At 34.3% G+C, this 22,170-nt stretch overlaps 1 long non-coding RNA gene across 1 annotated transcript; it reads left to right on the forward strand.

The window, feature by feature from the left end:
* The first annotated feature begins 4,839 nt into the window (after positions 1-4,839).
* On the forward strand, positions 4,840-17,997 carry LOC118629404. Its single transcript, XR_004959472.1, has 3 exons — positions 4,840-4,918; positions 5,576-5,694; positions 17,945-17,997. It is a non-coding gene; the product is annotated as an uncharacterized LOC118629404 (long non-coding RNA).
* Positions 17,998-22,170: the final 4,173 nt, after the last annotated feature.

Genomic DNA, 22,170 nt, shown 5'->3' on the forward strand with positions numbered 1-22,170 from the left:
CAAATTATTTATCCACATCTCCTTAGAAGCATTTCTAGTGCTTTTTATATTGGAATATAGATTCTTGTGATAATATAAAGAATTATTATTTCTAAAGAACAATAACCAATCGCACAGCCTGCATTGGAGATGAACTTGCATTATAGTAGAACTATATCTTGGTACCAGGTTTGGGGTTTCACTTTGTCTGCTCCTGGGATGTCATTGTCATAAGAGCAAAAAAGCATCTTAAGGTTCTTCAAGCCACACTCAGTGCACAATTCTCTGATAAGCCACACAAAATAAGGATGGAGAGGGAGGTAAAGGCCAAGCACATATTTTTGAATCTGGAAAATTTTCCCAAATAACTATAGACTGCAGCAGGGTCAAGACGGTGGAGCAGGAAGACCATGAGCTCACCTCTTCTCGTGAAGCATGTATAGAGAAAGTAGCTGTGAGAACTATCTGAAGACCAGGAGAACAGATTCTCTATAACTAAGGATGTAACTAAAAAGCCACATGGAGATGGATATAAGGGCAGAGATGTGGTTTAATTACACTCTCCCCAAATTGGAAGGTATCAATATGTCCTTCAGTTTGTAAATGGAAAAAATAAATCTGTGGTAGATCCATGAAGTAGAGTATTTGTCAGCAATAATTAGGAATGAGCCATGAGAAGACATGAATGAATCATAAATGATATTGCTACATTAAAGAAGCCAATCTAGAAAGACTATGTACTGTATGATTTCATTAATAGGACATTCTGGAAAAGGCAAAACTCAATAGTTGCCAAGGGTTGGAGGGGGTAGTTAAATAGGTAAAGCATTTGTAATCTAATATTTCTAACATTTCCAGTTACGTACATTGTAAATATGCACGGTCTGTTGCTTGTTTTTTTGTTTGTTTCTTTCTGTCTTATTTGTTTGTTTCACACTGTTTATGCTATTTCTGTGGTTTCACTTCTGTATTTAAAGAAAAATTTCCCTAGGATAAAAACCTGAAGTTTGAGGCATTTGATCTTCTTGGAATTTTTGTCTGGTCTGAGTTAATAATAATACCTCTCCCAATTCATATAAACCATTGTTTGAGTACTTTTATCTTTATGAACAAATATATCCTTTTCTCATTTTTTTTTGTCCTCACCTGAGGACATTTTTCCTTTTTTGTTCAGATAGAGTGGGAGGGAGAGAGAGAAAGAGAGACAGAAAGAGAAACATGATGTGAAAGGGAAACATCGAGTGGCTGCCACCTGCACGACCAACCAGGGCCGGGGACAAACTGCAACTGAGGTACATGCCCTTAGCGGGAACCGAACCCGGGTCTCTCTGGACCGCAGGCTGATGTTCTAACCACTGAACCAAACTGGCCAGGACTCCTTTTCTCATTTTATAATTTAATTTTATAAATTTAAATTTTATAATTCTACTGTGCCATTAATTAGTCACTCATTCATTTGTGGATCTCTTTCTCTGGATTTTCTGTGATGTTTATTTGCATCTTTTTTATTCTTGCGGACATTAAAGGTACTGAATACTCTACTTGAAATTTTGACTGTGTCACTGAACATTTGACATGATCGTGTAAACTTTCATTATCTGTTAAATTATGTAAATAGCAGTATGTTTATATTATATTTTGAAAGAAATTCAAATTAATATATAGAAAACATAATTTAGAACCTACATTATAATAGCTATTAATAAGTGATGTTTCTTCATAGCCTATTGATCTTTGTACCGATGGTATATTTGACTCTTTTTATTTCTATGTCTTTGTTATACATATTGTAATCTGTAGATAATGGATGTGCAAAAAAACTCAAAAACTTATATAACACAAAGATGGCAAATTTCTACACAGTGATTTGTATTCAGGAGTTTTTCCCCTCATACTTCAAATAAGTCTAATATATAGAAGAAAATTACTATGGAGACTAGAAGAGTTTGGAAGAATTAAATAGGATGACTATTAGCTGAAAAGTGGCACACAGACATAAAGGTTAAATTAATAAATATGCTCAATGTTGTTCAGAAAGGCAGTATGGCAGTGGGGGACAGATAAAGAAAAACAGATAACAATTTGAAATATTTTCCTTTGTAATGCTGTCAGATTTTTCTTATGTATATGAAGTCATGTTACTATCAAATTACTTTAAGTAATTTTATTTTCCTCAAAAGTTAAACATTTTACAAGTATGTATGGCCTTTTTAAATTCTACACTTAACCCCACACTGTTGTGTGTATTTCCTTTAAAATCTGTATTGTCTTATATTTGCATATTAACACAAGCTTTGACAACTCTGGTGATGCTAATGGTAATAGACAAGAATAATGTTCACCCCCCTAACTTCTCTGCCTGCAGTACCCCACACATATCATGCACGCATCATTAGCAGTTTTTCAATATATTAGAAATGTTCTTGGATTCTTTCCCATCTCTATCTGCAGTTTTAGAGAATTACTGTTTTTTTGTTATTAATGATAACTTCAGAAACCAAGATGCCCCTAACAACCAGTGAACACAGATGTTGCCAGTTCTGCTGCCCACTCACTCAGTTCACTACTCGTTTTCTCCGGTGACTCGCACTCCGGTGCAGCAGTACCCTTCTTTATATTTGAAATCCTGTTACATAATGATGTTGAAATGGCCGAAGGGAATCATCTGTAACAGTTTTATTCCCTTACATGGGAGAAAATAGCAAAATAAATCAACAAAGCAAATGTGCACTAACGCAACTTCAAATAGCACTTACGAATGATGAAAATAATGACATGGGATTTAAAGCAACTTATCTTTATAATGACTTTTCTTATAGGGATTCTAACACCTACCCATTCAGCTAGAATAGAAACAAATTCATCTTCGAATGAACCTTCTTTCATTAGCATTTATGCCTATGATTTAGTAAAGGTCCTTGTTTATGGTGTGCATTTTAACATGTGAAGTTTTCTTTTCTGAAAAGTTTCCCTATTTTCTTCTGTTAAAATTGTGAAATTTTTGTTTCCCAATTCCAAAGGAATCAGTATCACAAATGGCATACAGAAATGTATCCTTACCTATATCTTTTATTCCCAATGTTGTTTATTATGATTTATTCCAAAAAAGAACAGATATGTACATGTTCATTTTTACACTCTTCAGTTATAATTTGCTGAAGTGTACATATTACTTGAAATAAATATGCTTCATTTCCCAATGAGTGATTAACATTTCTGCATGTAAAGCAGAACTCCCTGTGCTAATTGAGTCTCTGAGCCCACATTTGAAGACTACAGGCAAGTTTTCCATGCAGATGTATCTCAAAATATGTATGTATATATTGTGTTCCTCAAATATCTGCATGACTTTCTACCTCACTCATATGTCGCGACTCATTCACTAGCAAAGGATTCACAACATAAAGCTTCATGGCCATTCCCAAACTCACTTCAGTTAATCTACCATTTCTTCAACATTTCCTATTTTTTTAGCAAACCCTCATTTATTTGCACATTGACTGTATGTTCTGTATTATGTCAAGGGGAATGGATTGTGGAAAATTAAAATGGTATTTTCATTTCTCAATCCTGTTCTGTGAAAATAGTCTTTTTAAATACATGTTAGAACATTTATGCAATTTCCCATATTTGAACTAATTTTTATACTTTCTCATTTAAATGTTCTTGATCTTGACCTGGCTAGTGTGGCTCAGTTGGTTGGGTGTCATCCAGTGTACCAAAAGGTTTCTGGTTTGATTCCTAGTCACAGCACTTGCCTGGGCTGCTGAGGGCTCAGTCCTCAGTAGGGGCATGCAGGAGACAGCCAGACCATTTGGCTCTCACATCAGTGTTCTCTTTCTCCCTCTGCTTCCTCTCTCTATAAAAATTTAAAGCATTTTTAAATTTAAAGCAAATTTAAAAGTATTTTGAAAAAATATTCTTGATCTTCTGTAGGACAGTAGTCTGAGGTAGTGGGAATGGTAGAATATACAGTGAAAATTATATTATATTCCCAAAATTTTTATTTAGTACTTAGCCCCTAACTACCCTACAACTATCAGCTATTAACTAGTACAGCAATCTGTTGATAAAAGCCATAGAAGCAGTTGTTTTGGAAATTTCTGATATTAAAAAAATAAGTATCCTGTCTCACAGATACAGAAACTAGTTGTGATATGCTTGATATTTCCTTTCTTTGTCTATACATTGACTAAAATGTATGTCTAGGATCATATTTCTCTTTACAATATGTTTTACTTCATTATGGTGTTTTTCAATTTGTGACATCCAGACATTTAGCAATTCTTTCAATAGACACATATAGTGAAAACTGTGTACATCAAAATTTCACATAATATTACAAAGAATAATTAGTATTTCTATTTAATATTTACATACCAAAGGGCATTGAAAGTTATACAACTGATGACAGTTTGGAAGTAAAATTTTTAAAAAGTGAGCCTGGCCGGTGTGGCTCAGTGCTTAAACGTCAACCCAAGCACCAGGAGGTCACCAGTTCAATTCCCAGGCAGGGCACATGCCCAGGGTGTGGGCCTGATCCCCAGTGGGGGGCATGCAGGAGGCGGCCAATTGATATTCTCTCTCATCAATGTTTCTATCTCTGTCTTTCCCTCTCCCGTCCTCTCTCTTTCAAAAATCAATAAAGGAAGAAAAAATATTAAAAATAAATAAATAAAAAGTAAGAACATTGATGTTTTGGAGATAAATACTGTATTAGATAAAGAAGTTTATAAAACATAACATTGTTGAAATATATAGAATGAATATAGAAATGCATATTACAAACATGTGCTAATAACATGTGCTAATAAGCAGAAGTAGTCACCATACATATTTAAGGGTGCTTCCTGTGTCTTAGGTAATCATATCTCTGACTCAAAAGTCTCATGACTTAGGCTAACATCAAGGAAACGGTGGTCCAGCAACCTCTTCAGGGGTAAGTAGGGTAAAATGTATAACCCTTCAGAATTTTTGATAGATTATTTGACTTTATTTCTTTGAATATGACCAAAGAGATGTAAACTCAGACTAGAGGTTCATTACTACACTGTAAATTCCACTTGTTATATTCCAACACACTTTTCATATTCTCTAGATGCCATTTTCAGTATAGGATTATGATGATAATAGTTTACATTTTTAATGCCTAATATGCTTTGTAAGTGTATTACATTGCCCAGCTGGTGTGGCTCAGTGGTTGAGCATCGACCTGTGTACCATGAGGTCGCCGGTTCAGTTCCCACTCAGGGTACATGCCCAGGTTGTGGGCCCAATCCCCAGTGGGGGGCATGCGGGAGGCAGCCAGTTGATGTTCTCTCTCATCGATGTCTCTAGCTTTTTTTCCCTCTCCCTTCCTCTCTCTCTCTAAAAAAAAATAAAAATAATAAAGATAAATTTTTTTTTTAAATAACTGTATTACATTTATAAACACATTCAAACCTTACAAAACTCTATAGATTAGGAATTATTCCTGCTTTACAGATGAAAACACTGAGCAATCAAGTGAGTTTCCCAAGGTCAGTCAAGTTAGATCAACGATTTGAATCAGATAGTTGATTAGTATAATGACCTACTTTTTGTTCTTTCTTCCTAGAGTGGTCCCTCTGTGTAAGTTGGACTTGTCAGCGTCTGTTCTTGTCTCTAAGCCAACATCACAGATTGAACTAGAAAGTATAAATACCCAGAAAATAATCAACTTGGAGGCAATGTTAGGTAATTCATATCTAATTTGTTAAATCTTGGGGACAGAGAGTTCTATTCCTTAAATCAGTAACCACAACAATAGCAACAGCAACCTGACTTATATTTGTTTTTCAATTAATTACTAAGTTTGAAAGGAAGAATAACAGGAAAGCAGAGGAAAAGGAAGGAAGGAAAGAAAGATGGAAGAAGATATAGGGAGGGAGAAAATCTGTTTCACTTACAGGTAACAGTTGTGAAAACACTACAGAATAAAGAATAAAATAGTACTGTTTTGTTTTTGAAAGTATTCATAACTTTTCAAAGAAATCAGAATGTTGATCTGCTTTGCTGCATAAGTTTATGTATTAATACTTGAGAATGTAAGTAAAATAATAGAAAGCCAGCTAATGAATTATATATATTTTTGAAAGATGACCACTTTTCTTTTTTAAAATGATTTTTAAGAAACCAATATAATAATATCAAGCACTGTATAGTATAGATTAAAAGAAGTAGTGCAGTAAAGGACTGGATATAACAATTTTGCTGAAATAGTTTTCCATTATCATACCTGGTGGACTTAGTGCTTCAATTAAATATTTGGGAAAAGGGATTGTCAATCAAAATAGAATACATATATAGATGTACCATGAGTTAATAGCACTTTGGTGTTAGACTTACTTTTTCTGAATGCTGGTTATAATATTAAGACTTTATTTGAGAATTTACAAATAGAGAGAATTCATCAATAATGCATCATTTAGAAACAATGAAAATCCAAACTAGGATGAGCATAAGAGAGAATGGTCTCTTATGCAAATATTTAGCAAATATTAGCAAATATTTAGGTCATCTAAAACAAAGTCCCAGGATAAAAGGCTATGTAAGCCTCCCTGAATACCCACCTCACATGCCCACACTTTTCCTTTTTACCTTAATTAAACAGATGCCGGAGGTTCTGGGGGAATTTTCTGCTTCTATTTACCAGCTATTTCTTATCAATATCTCATTGAGATAAAAATCAAATTTGTCATGTAAATAAGTGTAATTTTATTTTGCGTTGAGAGTGAATAATTTACATATGAACTCTGTAGTGTGAAGAGCTAAAAACACTTTCAAGACTCTGAAATCTTAGAACACAGTTGATACCATGAATCCAGGGAGGGCCTGCACCCTCAGCTGTTGACAGAGGTAAGGTGAGGGATGCGTGAGTCACCGTATCAGAACAAGTTGTGGTAACTTAAATTGGAAGCTGACCTGAATTGAAAGAGAATTTCAGGCCAAAGGATACTAATAGAAATGAAGGATGAAAATATGGTGTTGAAAAATAACTGACCTCTGGATCCCATCAAATCTTCTGAAGAGTTGACAGTTTCTGAAAAGAACTAAAGGCCTGTATTTCACTGGCTAGCACAACTAGGATTTTCTTTTTATTTTTTTTGTGAAACATTAAAATCTAGCTTAAAATAGAACACGTTTTAAATATTGGGCCTCTTGTTTTATTTTTTTTCTCTACTAGATACAAAGAATGAGGAACAAATTTGGAAATGTAGAGTCAATAAAATAAAAGCACAATATGTAAAACTGGGTTTGAGCAAATGTAGGTAATAATGATTGAAATATTTTTTGTGAAATGCTTACCTTTATTTCTAGTTATGGTGAAATATGAAACTTCTGAAAGCATATTAATGCTTATTGTACGTATATGTGTGCACACACATATATATAATATAGTATATGTTTATAAAGTTAACTTTTAAAAGTGTACCAATTTTATTTCTTCCTGAAGTGTAGAAAGATTAAGATACCATGTTACTCCAAAATTAAGGGGAAAAAAGACATTAACTAAAAAAACAAAACAAAACAAAAAAACACAATATTTCTTAATTCTTTCAGAAAGCTAAATTGCAAATAACAAGTAGCCAGAAATTCAAGAAAGGACAGCATCGCATCTCTTGCCACCAGAAGAGATGGATTGCTTAGATTGCAGAACATGAGAAGGAATCAGAAATGCAAGACAAGCAAATGAGAAGAAATCAGCTAAAATTTTAACAAATTTGCTAAACACAGTTTGGGCTAGGGTGATAGTATATACAAGCCCTGAGAGGCAAGGATAGAAGAGGGTTCACATCCCGTAGACTACCATCAGTTTCCACCAGGTGCTTTTAAAAAGCGTATGGTGAAAGGATTAGCTAAAGAGCATATATGCCTGCCCCATGGACACGGAAAATAGTTTGGTGAAGGCCAAGGGAGGGGGAGGCAAGGGTGGTTGGAGGTGGTCAAAGAGCTGCGGGGGTGAGGGGGGAACACCTACAATAATGGCCACATTAAAAAATATTTTGTAAAACATCATTTTAGACACACACACACACAAATAAAATAAAACGCTTATGAGGGATGCAGGAGACCAGAGAGAGCATCTCTTCCTAGTGCAGGTTTGGGAGGATAGGATGTATCCTGTGAAAAAGGCACAAACCCTGCAACTCTTCCCAGAGGCACTTTTCAAAGACTTAAGCCTCTGTGAGAATAGAAAAATGTATCTTTCCTGGGAACATATAAAGACAGATTGTTGGTAAAAGAAGATAAAGAAAAAGCTGTGTTACTTCTGGAGAAGTGATACGAAACAGACTTGAGTTTAGGCTCCCATGCTCCTATCACCTGGGAAAGGGGGCAAACTTTCTCCATCACAAGACTCACTATAGGCAGAGCTTCACCGCCTTGAGATGGGGAACAGGAATGCAGACAAAACCACACACCTCAGTTGTTTTCCAGAAGTGCTATGTCATTCTTTATTTCCTCTTGATTTTTATGCATAGCTTCTACCTCTTTTTTTAATCTGAAGTAGTTCCCAGTGAGCTCTTCATAATTCGCATTAAGTTGCTTGTAGTTCTCACCAAATTGTTTAAGCACCCTTAAAGTCATTGCTTTGAATCCTTTATCTGACAAGTTGCTGTCTTCCATTTCCTATAGTGCCTTTTCTGGTGATTCCTCTTTTTCTTTCCTTTGGGTGTTGTTTCTTTATCTCCCCATTTTAACTGTCTGGTACCTCTAGACCCACTGAGGGATGTTTGGATGTGTAGGCAGCTCACTGTATATCAAATAAGGCTACTGTGCCTCCCAGACTGTTCTGTTGCGTGTTGCCTCTTGCCTGCTGTGGATCCTGGAGGATTGACTACTGGGGGCTGGTATTTACAAGCCTCAGAGGAGGGGGGCTGGGGGGGGAGAGATAAACCACAGAACTTATATGCATGTATGCATAACCGATGGACATAGACAACAAAGCTGGGGATGGGGTGGGGGGACGGGGAGGAGGGTTTCAATGGGGGGGAAAGGAGAAACATCTGTAACAAAAACAAATTAATAATAATAATAAATAAATAAAACACACACCTAAGAGCTCACCTAGCTGCAAGGACTTAAGGACAATAGAGAACATTCCAAAGCATGCACACCACGACTGTGAGCCTAGCAAGCACCAAGTGACAAACAGAAACAGTCTGCCACTGGGAGAGGATGAAGTCATGGAGAGAGACTCTCCTAATGAGGTACAGGCTTAAAGAATCAGCTGAAACCCAAGGGAAAAGCTCTAATTCCAAGGAAAATCCACCTTTGACACTTGGAGAGTAAACATAGCAACTGCAACCCCAAATCCTGGTCAACTTTTTTCCATATTGATTCAATCCTCTTTGCTACCTGCCTGTAAAGAGACTCTTTTCCAGTCATAAATGCTACTTCCTTCAGTAGCTATTGTTGTATACAAGATATCTGGCATTTAGTTAAAATTTTTGAGGCATGTATACATGTATATCAAACAATATAGAGAACTCAACTGAGAGTTGACACAGACATTGCATAGGGCCTTTAAATAACTATGATTAAAGTGTTAAAATAATCTAGGGGAAATGGCTAACAATATACATAAGCACATAGGAAATTTCAGAAATGAGATGGAAAGTAGTAGAAAGAGTTAAAATAAAATGCTATCCAAGAAACAGATAAGTGATTATCTCCTTTTATAAGCTCATTCAGTCTACTCAACAGAGCTGAAGAAAACAATGAGAGAAATTGAACATAGGTCAATACAAATTGCTGAAACATATAGAGGAAAGGGGGATGATGGGGAGATCAAGTAGTCAAATAATTGAACATATATAAAATCAAAATTCCAGAAAGAGAAGAGAGAATATTTAAATTGATAATTGCTAAGAATTTTTTTTTTAATTCTGAAAAACCAAGCAATGAATGCAAAAAGTGAAGAAAAGTCAGATACATATCAAAGACAGGCACACACACACACACACACACACACACACACACAACAGAAACAATAAACAAAAACACACCTAGACAAATAATATTCAGATAGCTGAAAATCAAGATGAAAGGAAAATCTTGAAGTCAGTCATATGCAAGACAGAACAAATACAGAAAGAAAGAAAAAAAAAGACAGATTTCTCCTTAGAAATCTTGCCAATCAGAAAGCAATGGAGTGATTTTGAAGTACTAGGGTAAAGTTCTGAAAAGTTGTAATTTTATGATGAATACGAATATCTTTTATAACTGCAAACAATATAAAGACTTTCAGACAAAATGCTTGGTAGAATGAATTGTGTGCCAACACTCACTATAAGGAATGGTAAAGGAAGTTTGTATAGAAACCGTTACCAAAGAGAAACTTGAAACTGTACAAAGAAATAAATAGTTCCAGAAATCATAAAAAGAAAAGTAAATATAAAATGTATTTATCCTTATTTTTTTAATAAGATTTTTTGGTTTATTTTAGAGAGAAAGAGGAAGGGAGAGATAGAAACATTGATGAGAGAGAAACGTAGATTGGCTGCCTCCTGCACAGCCTGCAACCCAGGCATGTGTCCTGACTGGGAATCAAACCTATTACCTCTTGGTGCATAGGGAGATGCTCAACCCACTGAGTCACACAGGCCAGGCTTTATCCTTATTTTTAACTACTCATAAAGATAATTGATTGTCTAAAGCTAAAGTAAAAACAATTAATTATGGATTTTATATTATGTAAATTTAAAATATATAGCAAAGACAGAACATGCAGAAATAGATTTGAAATACCCTGCTGTAATGTTCACATAATGTAGGAAAAAATGTATGATATTTGTACATCTATGATCATTTAAAGATGTAAATTATGAAACTGAAACCAAAAAAAAAAAAAAAAATAGAAAAAGAGGCATAAGTAACAAGTTAAAAATCAGATATAACCAAGTTATAAAAAATATATAGTTAATTAAAAAACAGATAGAAAAAGAGAAATGGATAAGAAGAACATAAAAAAAAGGACTATCAACAAGGATGGGCATAGGTCTAGGGTGTTATGCTATGTGAAATAAAGTCAGAGAAAGACAAATACCATATGATTTCACTTATATGTGGAATCTAAAGAACAAAATAAACCAAACAGAAACAGACTCATAGATACAGAGAACAAGCTGCTGGTTGCCAAATGGGAGCAGTGTTGGAGGGTTGGATGAAAAAGGTGAAGGTATTAAGAAGTACAAATTAGCAGTTAGAAAAACAGTCATAGAAACGTAAAATACAGCGTAGGAAATATAGTCAATAATGTTGTAATAAATTTGGTACCTGGTTTGTACTTGACTTATTGGGGGATCACTTTATAAATCATACAAATGTCTAATCACTATGCTGTACACCTGTCAACTGTAATTAAAAAATAGAAAATTAAATAGCGAAACAAAAATAAATCATTAAAAATCAACTAGCAAGATGATATTTTATTTTATTATTATTATTTATTTTATTTTATTTTATTTTTGTTACAGATGTTTCTCCTTTTTTACCCCATTGACACCCTCCTCCCAATCCCCCACACCCCGTCCCCGGCTTTGTTGTCCATGTCCATTGGTTATGCGTACATGTATATAAGTTCTGTGGTATATCTCTTCCCTCCCCCCAACACCCCCTCTTCTGAGGGTTGTCAGTCTGTACTCTACTTCCACGTCTCTGGGTCTAGCCTATTCTTCAGACTGTTATGATCATTATATTCCACAAATAAGTGAGATCGTGTGGTATTTGTCTTCTTCTGCTTGGCTTGTTTCACTTAGGATAATACGTTCCATGTCGCTCTATGTCGTCTCAAAGGATAAGAGATCTTTCTTTCTTAGAGCTGCATAGTACTCCATCGTGTATATGTACCACAGCTTTTTTATCCATTCATCTACTGATGGACACTTGGGCTGTTTCCAGATCTTAGCTATTGTAAATAGTGCTGCTATGAACATGGGGTACATATCTTCTTTCTGATTGGTGTTTCAGGCTTCTTAGGGTATATTCCTAGAAGTGGGATCACTGGGTCAAATGGCAGTTCAATTTATAATTTTTTTGAGGTAACACCATAATGTTTTCCATAGTGGCTGTACCAGTCTGCATTCCCACCAGCAGTGTACTAGAGTCCCCTTTTCTCCACACCTTCGCCAACACTTGTTGTTTGATAATTTGTTGATGGCACCATTCTGACAGGTGTGAGGTGATACCTCATTGTTGCTTTAATTTGCATGTCTCTGATGATTAGTGATGTTGAGAAATTAGTGATTTCTTCATATGTCTCTTGGCCATTTGTAAGTCCTGTTTGGAGAGGTGTCTATTCAGCTCCTCTGCCCATTTTTTAATTGGGTTCTTTGTCTTCCTTTTGTTGAGTTGTATGATGATATTTTATATCCAAACACATCAATAATTGCTTGAAGTGTAAATGGGCTGAGCACCTTAATAACAAGACAGTGATTGTCAGATTGTCAGGTTGCTAATAAAATCAAGACCCTGATACGTATTTCCCATAAAAATTTCATTTTAAATGTAAAGGTAGATAAATTAAAAGTAAAAGGAGATGAAAAAGTACCATGAAGAAACTAATTGAAAGCAAACTGGAGAGGCTGTATTAATATCAAACAAAGCAAGCTTCAGTTTAAGAGATGAGGAAGGGTATTGCAGATATAACATACTTGAGTGTTTAATGCTCGTAAGACTACAACTTCAAATTGCATGAAGTAAACCCTGATGAAATAATAATAATAATAAAAGAACTAGACACAAATCCACAATTATAGTTTTAGGCATCACTACTCTTGCCTCCTTCTTTCAGTTACTGATACAACAAATAAAAAATCAGTCAGGATAAAGAGGTCGAACAACACTACCAACCAACTCGACCTAATTAATGATTATAAGAGCAAACACTCCACCAAACAGTAGCAAATACACATTTTTTTTCAAGTACAAAGAGTTCTTGTGTATCTCTCACCATTTTCACTTCTACTTAATAATCTTACATTAACATGGTATACTTGTCATAACTAAAACCAACTTTGCTGCATTATTATTACCTAAACGCCATACTTGAATCAACATTCACAATTTTCTGCTAACATACACCTTCTATTCCAGGATCACATTGTATTATTTTATTCCTTCTTCGGCCTGTCATGGTTCCCCTGTTTTTCTTCATTTTTCACTTACCTTAGCCATTTTGAGAAATACTTTTCAAGTATTTCATAGAATCTGCCTTATTTTGGATTTTTCTCTTATATTCCTATTGATTAGTATGAGATTACTTGTTATTGAAAGAACAAAGGGGAATTATCCTTTTGATCCCATCAGGTCAGGGGTATATACTATCAACATGAATGTTAACCTGATTCGTCTGGCCAAGGTAGTGTTTGCCAGTTTTCTCCACTGCATAGTTACATTATTACCATACTCTTTGGAAGCAAGACATTGTGTGCCCTGCATTCAAGAGAGGGGAGAGGTGATTGAGCTTCATCTCCTAATGGGGAAAGTATCTATATAAATTATTTGGAGTTTTTTGTAAGGCAAATACATCTCTTCTCCTCTATTTTTTCCTTTATTCATTCATTTATTTGCTTCAGTATATAAACATGAATATTTAGTTTTGCTTTGTGTTACAATCCAATATTGTGTATGGATAGTATATTTCTATTGTTAATTATTAGTAGTAAAAGATCAATTCTCACCATTTGTTGAGTGGTAGTTAATTTTTATTGAAGGGCATATCTACTTGGCATTAAACCACTTTATTTGTTACTGCTTTTAGCTGATTAAATGACTTCTTAGAATGACTATTTTTAGTGAAACATGAGATTCACTTATACACAATTTAATTAATTATCTAATGTTCTCCCATTCTTCTCTTCTTTCTAAAATCCTTCATTACTATTTCATTGTCCAGATGAATCTTTAGAGATGGAAATGTTACCAAATATTAGTGCCAATTTTATCATTACTACAAATCATGGCAGGTCATTTTCATGTTTTGTCAGAAATAAGAGGAAACCAATTTTCACGTTACTATATTTTTATTTCAACTGGGTTATAAAAACATTATAAGATACAAAAGAGGACCTGAAGCTTATAATTTGTCCATACATCTTGTTTCAACTTAAAACACCTCTGGAAAAAATATGTTGCTTTATTGCTAAGTATCTGGTATGTATGTAGTCATTCTTTCTTGTCTACAACAGAGGTTACAATACACTAAAATGTGTTTTGGCATATACACTTATTTCAAGCTCCCTTAACATTTACATATTCCATATACTTGATGCTAAATTGCATTATTCATGTGGAACTTGATTTCAGCATTGGAGACAAGTTGAAATTATCCCTACCTGAATCCTGGAGAGGTTTAGTGGGAGGCTTCCTCTACAACATCATAGTACAACATTCATCTTTCCTATAAAATTACCTTAGAATATATATGGAAGAGAAAAATTTACAAAGAAACATTACTGGTCTAACGAAATCACTCAAAAACCCAAGAGAATTATCTAAACTTTCAAGCAGAAGGTGAATCAAATCATCTACAAAAATTGATAAAGTTGACAGTGCTCCTATATTGAAATTTTAATCTTTGACAAAATTGTATATATTTAAAGTGTATAACATGATGATTTGATAAACATATGCATAGTAATATGATTACTGCAGTCAAGCTAATTAACATATCTTCTCATATACCATTTCTTTTTTGTGTGATGAGTGCCCCTCAAATCTGCTCTTTTACTTAATTTTCAGTATGCAATACAGTATTATTTAAACTACAGTAATCATTGGATCTCTAGACTTATCCATCCCATATAACTGCAACTTTGACCCTTTGGCCAACATTTTCACATTTTCCCCCATTTCCCCAACTCTGAAAACAAGGTTTCTACTCTGCTTCTATGCATTCGACTTTTTTAGATTTCATATGTAAGTGAGATCTTTCTGGGTTTTTTTTCTCCTGGCTTATTTTACTTAGTATAATGTCCTCCATGCTAATCCATGTTGTTGCAAATGGCAGGATCTCCTTTTGTAAGACAGAATTATATATAAGTGTGTATATATGATTATATATGTGTGTGTATTTATATTTATCTGTTGATAAACACTTCAGTTGTTTCCATATCTTGGTTATTGTGAATAATGCTGCAGTGAACATGGAAGCACAGTTTTATCTGTCAGATTTTACATCCTTTGGGTATGTACCCAGAAGAGAGAATTACTGAATCATAGGGTAGTTTTATTTTTAGATTTTTGAGGAGTCTCTGTATTGTTTTTTGTAATGGCTTTAACAATTTATATTCCCACCGACAGCATACAGGAGTTTATTTTTCTCCAAATCTTTCCCAAAACATTTTAACATTTTTTTGGTAATAGCTGTCCTAATAGGTATAAGATGATATCTCATTGTGTCTTTGATATGTATTTCCCTGATAATTAGAAATATTGAGCACCTTTTCATATACCCATTTCTTCAGAAAAACTTATAGGTCCTTTGCCTATTTTTAATTGTGGGTTTTCTTTTAATTTTTTTTTTTTTTTTTTGCTGTGCACTGTGTGGAAGCATTTTAGTTTGACGTCCCACGTGTTTGTTTTTGCTTCTGTTTGCCTGTGCTTTTGGTGCCAAATCCAAAAATCTTTGCCATAGCCCATGTCAAGGAGCTCTTTTCTTTTTCTTTTTAATCCTCACCGGAGGACATTTTTCCATTTTTCGTTCAGGTAGAGTGGGAGGGAGAGAGAGGAACAGAGAGAGAGAGAGAAACATCGATGCGAAAGGAACACATCGAGTGGCTGCCACCCGCACAACCGACCAGGGCCGGGGACAAACTGCAACCGAGGTACATGCCCTTAGCGGGAACCGAACCCGGGTCTCTCAGGACCGCAGGCCGACGCTCTAACCGCTGAGCCAAACCGGCCAGGGCAAGGAGGTTTTTTCTTATGTCTTCTTCCAGGAAACAGTTTTAGTTTCTATATTTAAGTCTTTAATTAATTTTGAGTTGATTTTTGTATATGGCGTAAGATACAGATTCAATTTACTTATTTTGCATATGGATATCCAGTTTTCCCAGCACCATTTATTGAAGAGTCTAACCTTTTTCTGTTGTATATTCTTAACACCTGTGTTAAAAGTGAGCTTATCATATATTCTTGGGTTTAGTTTTGGACTTTCTCTTCTGCACCATTGGTCTGTGTGTCTGTTTTTGTTTCAGTACTATGTCGTTTTGATTGCTATAGGTTTGTAATATAATTTGACTTCAAGAAATGTGATACTTCCTATTTTGTTCTCTTTTCTCAAGATTGCATTTACTATTCTGAGTCTTTTCTATTTGTTTTGTGAGTGAATAAAATAGCAACTTTATCATCCAGTGAAAAACAGATGCAAATATTAGTTATTTCATCTTCTGAGGAAAGCTATCAGAACTAATTACAAATTCGAACTCCTTCCTGATCATTTTATATGTGCTGCAGTTCAAATATATAAACATATGGTATTGCACTACCCTTGAAATACATTTCAAAAATATATACAATAATATGAATTACAACTTAACCCTCAAATTTATTTTTCATTAAATTCACGTGAAAAAATTAAACTATAAAAATATTTATTGAGTTATTATTTACGTTCATTTCTCCCCAGTGTAGAACTTTTGGATAGATTATTATTAACTTCCTACTGCTTCATAAATTCTCAAATTTTTCCTCATTAATTTTACTGCAGTGTCATATAGACTACCACAGTGGTCTGCAGTAAATTAGCTGTAGCCAAAGTCTGTCTGATACAGATGCAGAAATTTAGTGTGGCATATGGGTAATTTTTCAAGCATATAGAAATTCATTATATGTATTCGATGCAACAACTCTAACTGTTCCACAATAATTTTATTTTTATATCAGTTTTTCATATCAAATTTTATGCCTTGGATATGTTGATTGTAACATAACACCTCTTTAATCTCTTTTTTAATCTAGATAGGTTATAAATCAGTAAGTAAATTGACAACATCACTTAATAGAAAGTATGAGTGAACTACAGTGACTATACAACTCAATTATTATTTGGTTATACGCATTCCTATAATAGATCTGTCATTAACACTTTATGAAATTATATCAAATTGAAGAAACTGGAGCAAAGACTAGTTAGAGGAAGACAGTGAAATTCACTCCTAGATATAAATCGTCTATTAATGTAAGATTAAATAGAATTATTTTATGTTAATGAAAAACGACTAAACAGACATATATGTGTTTGCCTGTGTATTTTCATAGTTACAATACGAGCCTGAAGAGAACTTAGAGATGACACAATTAGTGCATTATGATTTTTATCTCAAACATGTAAATAAAGATCTTCCTGTTTTATTTTTAGGGAGTTATTATTTGCTTTTATTTTCCCCCAAAAGGCAACAATGAAACAAAGAAAAAAAAGCAGAATGAAAAATGAAACCTTCCATGCAGGAGCAACAAAAGGAATAGATGCATAGCCATAAAAATTATTTATTTTAGGGACCAGGGTTTGGCTCAAAATATACTATAATGTGCCTAATACAGAATTGGGATTTAATATGATATACTTTCCCCATCTAATACAATTTTCCACTTTATTTTTAAATGTTGATTAAAATATTAAATCACTCAGTTACTTTATGTTCAGAAGTTCTGAACATCTTTTTTATGTTTTAATATTTCATTTATTTTATTTATTTTTTTATTTCATTTAATTAATTAATTTTTTTACAGATGTTTCTCCTTTTTCTCCCATTGACACCCTCCTCCCGTTTCCTCCCCCAGAATTGTTGTCTGTGTCCATTGGTTATGCTTATATGCATACGTTTTTTATCTCTTCCCTCTCCCCCCCCCCTCCTCTGAAGTTTGAACATCTTTTTAAATACCTGTTTTCACAAAGTTCTGTTGACGTTTTTCCATTTGCCCTATTGCTCACTGTTTCTAGATATCCAAGATCCTGTGTTTATGATTGTGTTTATATTGGTAAAAGGCAAGTGGACAAAAAGAATAATTTTCACTGGTAAGTTGTAGAGTCATTATCGTCACTTATATTAATAGACCATTACTTCATTATAATCACATTTCTCAATATGGACTGGCTTCAGTTTTCAACAAATTTTATAATTAATGTCTAATGAGATTATATGCAGGGTATTCTAAAAATATCACTGTAGTCTCTGCTTTATTTTTTTAATTTTTTCAATTACAATTTATATTCAATATTACTTTTTATTAGTTTCAGGTATATAGCATAGTGGTTAGGCTATCATATACTCTACAAAGTGGTCCCCTAATATTTCTAGTACCCAGCTGGCATGATACATAGTTATTACTATACTCCCTATGATATATTGTATATCCCCATGTATAGTTTCTTTGCTTTAATAATCTCAAAAATACAAATGCTACAAATATACCACTTTAAAATTAGTAATTTTATTTTATTCTTATTTAATTTTTAATACTGAATAATAATTTTTCAATTAATAAAATTTATTACTTTGAGAAATTTTAAGTTTATGAGAAAACCAAGCAGACAGTACAGAGAATTCTCATGTACCACCTCACAAGCATCCCAAGATCCCCCTATCACTTACATCTTACATTAGTATGTTATATTTGATACAATTAAGATAATATTCATACATGATTTTTAAATAAATTTGATAATTTACATTATGATATATTCCTTGTGTTATATAGTCTAAGGGTTTTGATTAATGTATAATGACATATATTCACCATTATCGTAACATACAGAAAATTTTCACTGTTACAAAAATGCTCTGTGTTTCACCTACTCATTTCTTCTTCCTTTCTCCCAAACACCTGGCAGCCAATGTTTCCCTGTACCATAGTTTTGCCTTTCCAAAATGTCATATACTTGAAATCATACAGTATGCAGCATTTTCAGATTGGCTTCTTGCACTTAGTAATATGCCTTTAAGTTTCCTCAGTGTCTTTTCCAGGCTTAATAGCTCATTTCATTTTATCACTGAATAATTTTTAATTATATGGATATACCACAGTTTGCTAATTTATTCACTTACTGAAGGACATCTTGGTTGCTTCCACGTTTAGACCATTATCTATAAAGCTGCTATAAGCATCTGTGTGAAGGTTTTTGTGTGGATGTAAGCTCTCGACTCATTTGGATAAATACCAACAAGCGTGATTACTGGCTCATGTAGTAAAAAAAAAATAGTTTTGTAACAAACTGTCCAAACTTCCTTCCAAAGTGGCTGTACCATTCTGCAGACCCACAGCAATGACTGAGAGGTCCAATTGCTCAACATCCTCTCCAGAATTTCATAGTGTCAATGTTTTGGATTTTAGCCATTCTGATCGGTGTTATTGTTATCACTGTTACTGGAACACTCAACGTTTATTGTTATTTCATATGCTATTTGATATCTGTACAGTCTTTTTAGTGAAGTATCTTTACAGATCTTCTGTCCATTTGTTAATTTCATCATGATTTTTAATTATGAATTTTAAGAGTTCTTTGTGTATTCTGGATAGCAGTCCTTAATCACACATAGGTTTTGAAAATATATTCATTCAGTACGTGATATGAATTTCATTTTCTTAATAGTATCTTTAGCACAGCAGAAGTTTTTAATTTTAATAAAGTCCAACTTATTATTATTTTTCTTTATATGACTTGCTTTGGTATTTTTTTTAAGAAGTCATAGCCAAATCCAAGGTTACCTAGATTTTTCTCCTAGGTTATCTCCTTTGAATTTTCTTTTTTTTTTTTTTTTTTTTTTCCTTTGTTTTTTTTTTGTTTTGTTTTGTTTTGTTTTATGAATTTTTATTTATTTTTTTGTTACAGATATTTTACCTTTTTACCCCATTGGCACCCCCTACCCTACCCCCCCTCCACCCTGTCCCCGGCTTAGTTGTCCATGTCCATTGGTCATGCATACATGCATATAAGTTCTGTGGTTTATCTCTTCCACCCTCCCCACCCCCCATCCCCTCTTCTGAGGGATGTCAGTCTGTGCCCTACTTCCATGTGTCTGGGTCTACTGTATTCCTCAGACTGTTATGTTCATTATATTCCGTATATAAGTGAGATCATGTGGTATTTGTCTTTTTCTGCTTGGCTTCTTTCACTTAGGATAATACTTTCCAGGTCCCTCCATGTCGTCTCAAAGGATAAGAGATCTTTCTTTCTTACCGCTGCATAGTACTCCATTGTGTATATGTACCACGGCTTTTTTATCCATTCGTCTACTGGTGGACACTTGGGCTGTTTCCAGATCTTAGCTATTGTAAATAGTGCTGCTATGAACATGGGGGTACATATATTCTTCCTGATTGGTGTTTCAGGCTTCTTAGGGTATATTCCCAGCAGTGGGATCACTGGGTCAAATGGAAGTTCAATTTTTAATTTTTTGAGGTAGCACCATATTGTTTTCCATAGCGGCTGCACCAGTCTGCATTCCCAACAGCAGTGTATTAGAGTCCCCTTTTCTCCACACCCTCGCCAACACTTGTTGTTTGATGATTTGTTGATGGCGGCCATTCTGACAGGTGTGAGGTGATACCTCATTGTTGTTTTAATTTGCATCTCTCTGATGATTAGTGATGTTGAGCATTTCTTCATATGTCTCTTGGCCATTTGTATGTCCTGTTTGGAGAGGTGTCTATTCAGCTCCTCTGCCCCTTTTTTAATTGGGTTCTTTGTCTTCCTTTTGTGGAGTTGTATGAGCACTCTATATATATTGGAAATTAACCCCTTATCTGATACATCATTGGCAATGATGTTCTCCCATACAGTGGGTTGCCTTTCCATTTTGATGATTGTTTCTTTTGCTGTGCAGAAGCTTTTTAGTTTGATGTAGTCCCATGTGTTCATTTTCTCCTTTATTTCTGTTGCCTTAGGTGATGTATCAGTGAAAATTCTGCTCCGTATGATGTCCAAAATTTTGTTGCCTACATTTTCTTCTAGAATTTTTATGGAGTCACGGGTCACATTTAAGTCTTTTATCCATTTTGAGTTTATTTTTGTGTGTGGTGTAAGTTGATGGTCTAGTTTCATTTTTTTTGCATGTAGCTGTCCAATTTTCCCAACACCATTTATTAAAGAGGCTGTCTTTACTCCACTGTATGCTCTTGCCACCTTTGTCAAATATTAATTGAGCATATTGCCTTGGGTCCATTTCTGGGTTTTCAGTTCTGTTCCACTGGTCTATATGCCTGTTCTTGTGCCAATACCAGGCTGTTTTGGTTACATTCGCTTTGTAGTATAACCTGATATCTGGTATTGTGATCCCACCTACTTTGTTCTTCTTTTTCAAGATTGCTGTGGCTATTCGGGGTCTTTTTTGGTTCCATATGAACTTTTGAAGTATTTGTTCTAGTTCTATGAAATATGTCGTTGGTATTTTGATGGGGATTGCATTGAATCTATAGATTGCTTTGGGTAGTATGGACATTTTAATGATGTTAATTCTTCCAATCCATGAACAGGGTATGTGCTTCCACTTTTTTATATCTTCCTCTATTTCTTTTTTCAATGACCTGTAGTTTTCTGCAAATAGGTCCTTTACTTCTTTGGTTAAGTTTATTCCTAGGTATCGTAATTTTTTTGGAGCGATGGTAAATGGGATTGTTTTTTCAGTTTCTCTTTCTGTGAGTTCATCATTGATGTACAAGAATGCCTTCGATTTCTTGACGTTAATTTTGTACCCTGCTACTTTGCCAAATTCATTTATTAAGTCTAATAGATTTTTGATGGAGTCTTTAGGGTTTTCTATGTACAATATCATGTCATCTTCAAATAATGACAGTTTCACTTCCTCCTTTCCAATTTGGATCCCTTTTATTTTTTCTTCCTGTCTGATTGCTGTGGCTAAGACTTCCAGTACAATGTTAAATAAGAGTGGCGAAAGTGGACATCCCTGTCTTGTTCCTGTTCTTAATGGAAATGTTTTTAGTTTCTGTCCATTGAGTATGATGTTGGCTGTAGGTCTTTCATATATGGCCTTTATTATGTCGAGATATGATCCCTCTATTCCTACATTGCTGAGCGTTTTTATCAGAAATGGATGCTGGATTTTGTCGAATGCTTTTTCAGCATCTATTGATATGATCATGTGGTTTTTATTCTTCATTTTGTTTATGTGGTGTATCACGTTTATTGATCTGCGAATATTGTACCAG

The sequence above is a fragment of the Molossus molossus genome, unplaced genomic scaffold (assembly GCF_014108415.1).
Source record: "Molossus molossus isolate mMolMol1 unplaced genomic scaffold, mMolMol1.p scaffold_m16_p_14, whole genome shotgun sequence".
Classification (NCBI taxonomy): Eukaryota; Metazoa; Chordata; class Mammalia; order Chiroptera; family Molossidae; genus Molossus; species Molossus molossus.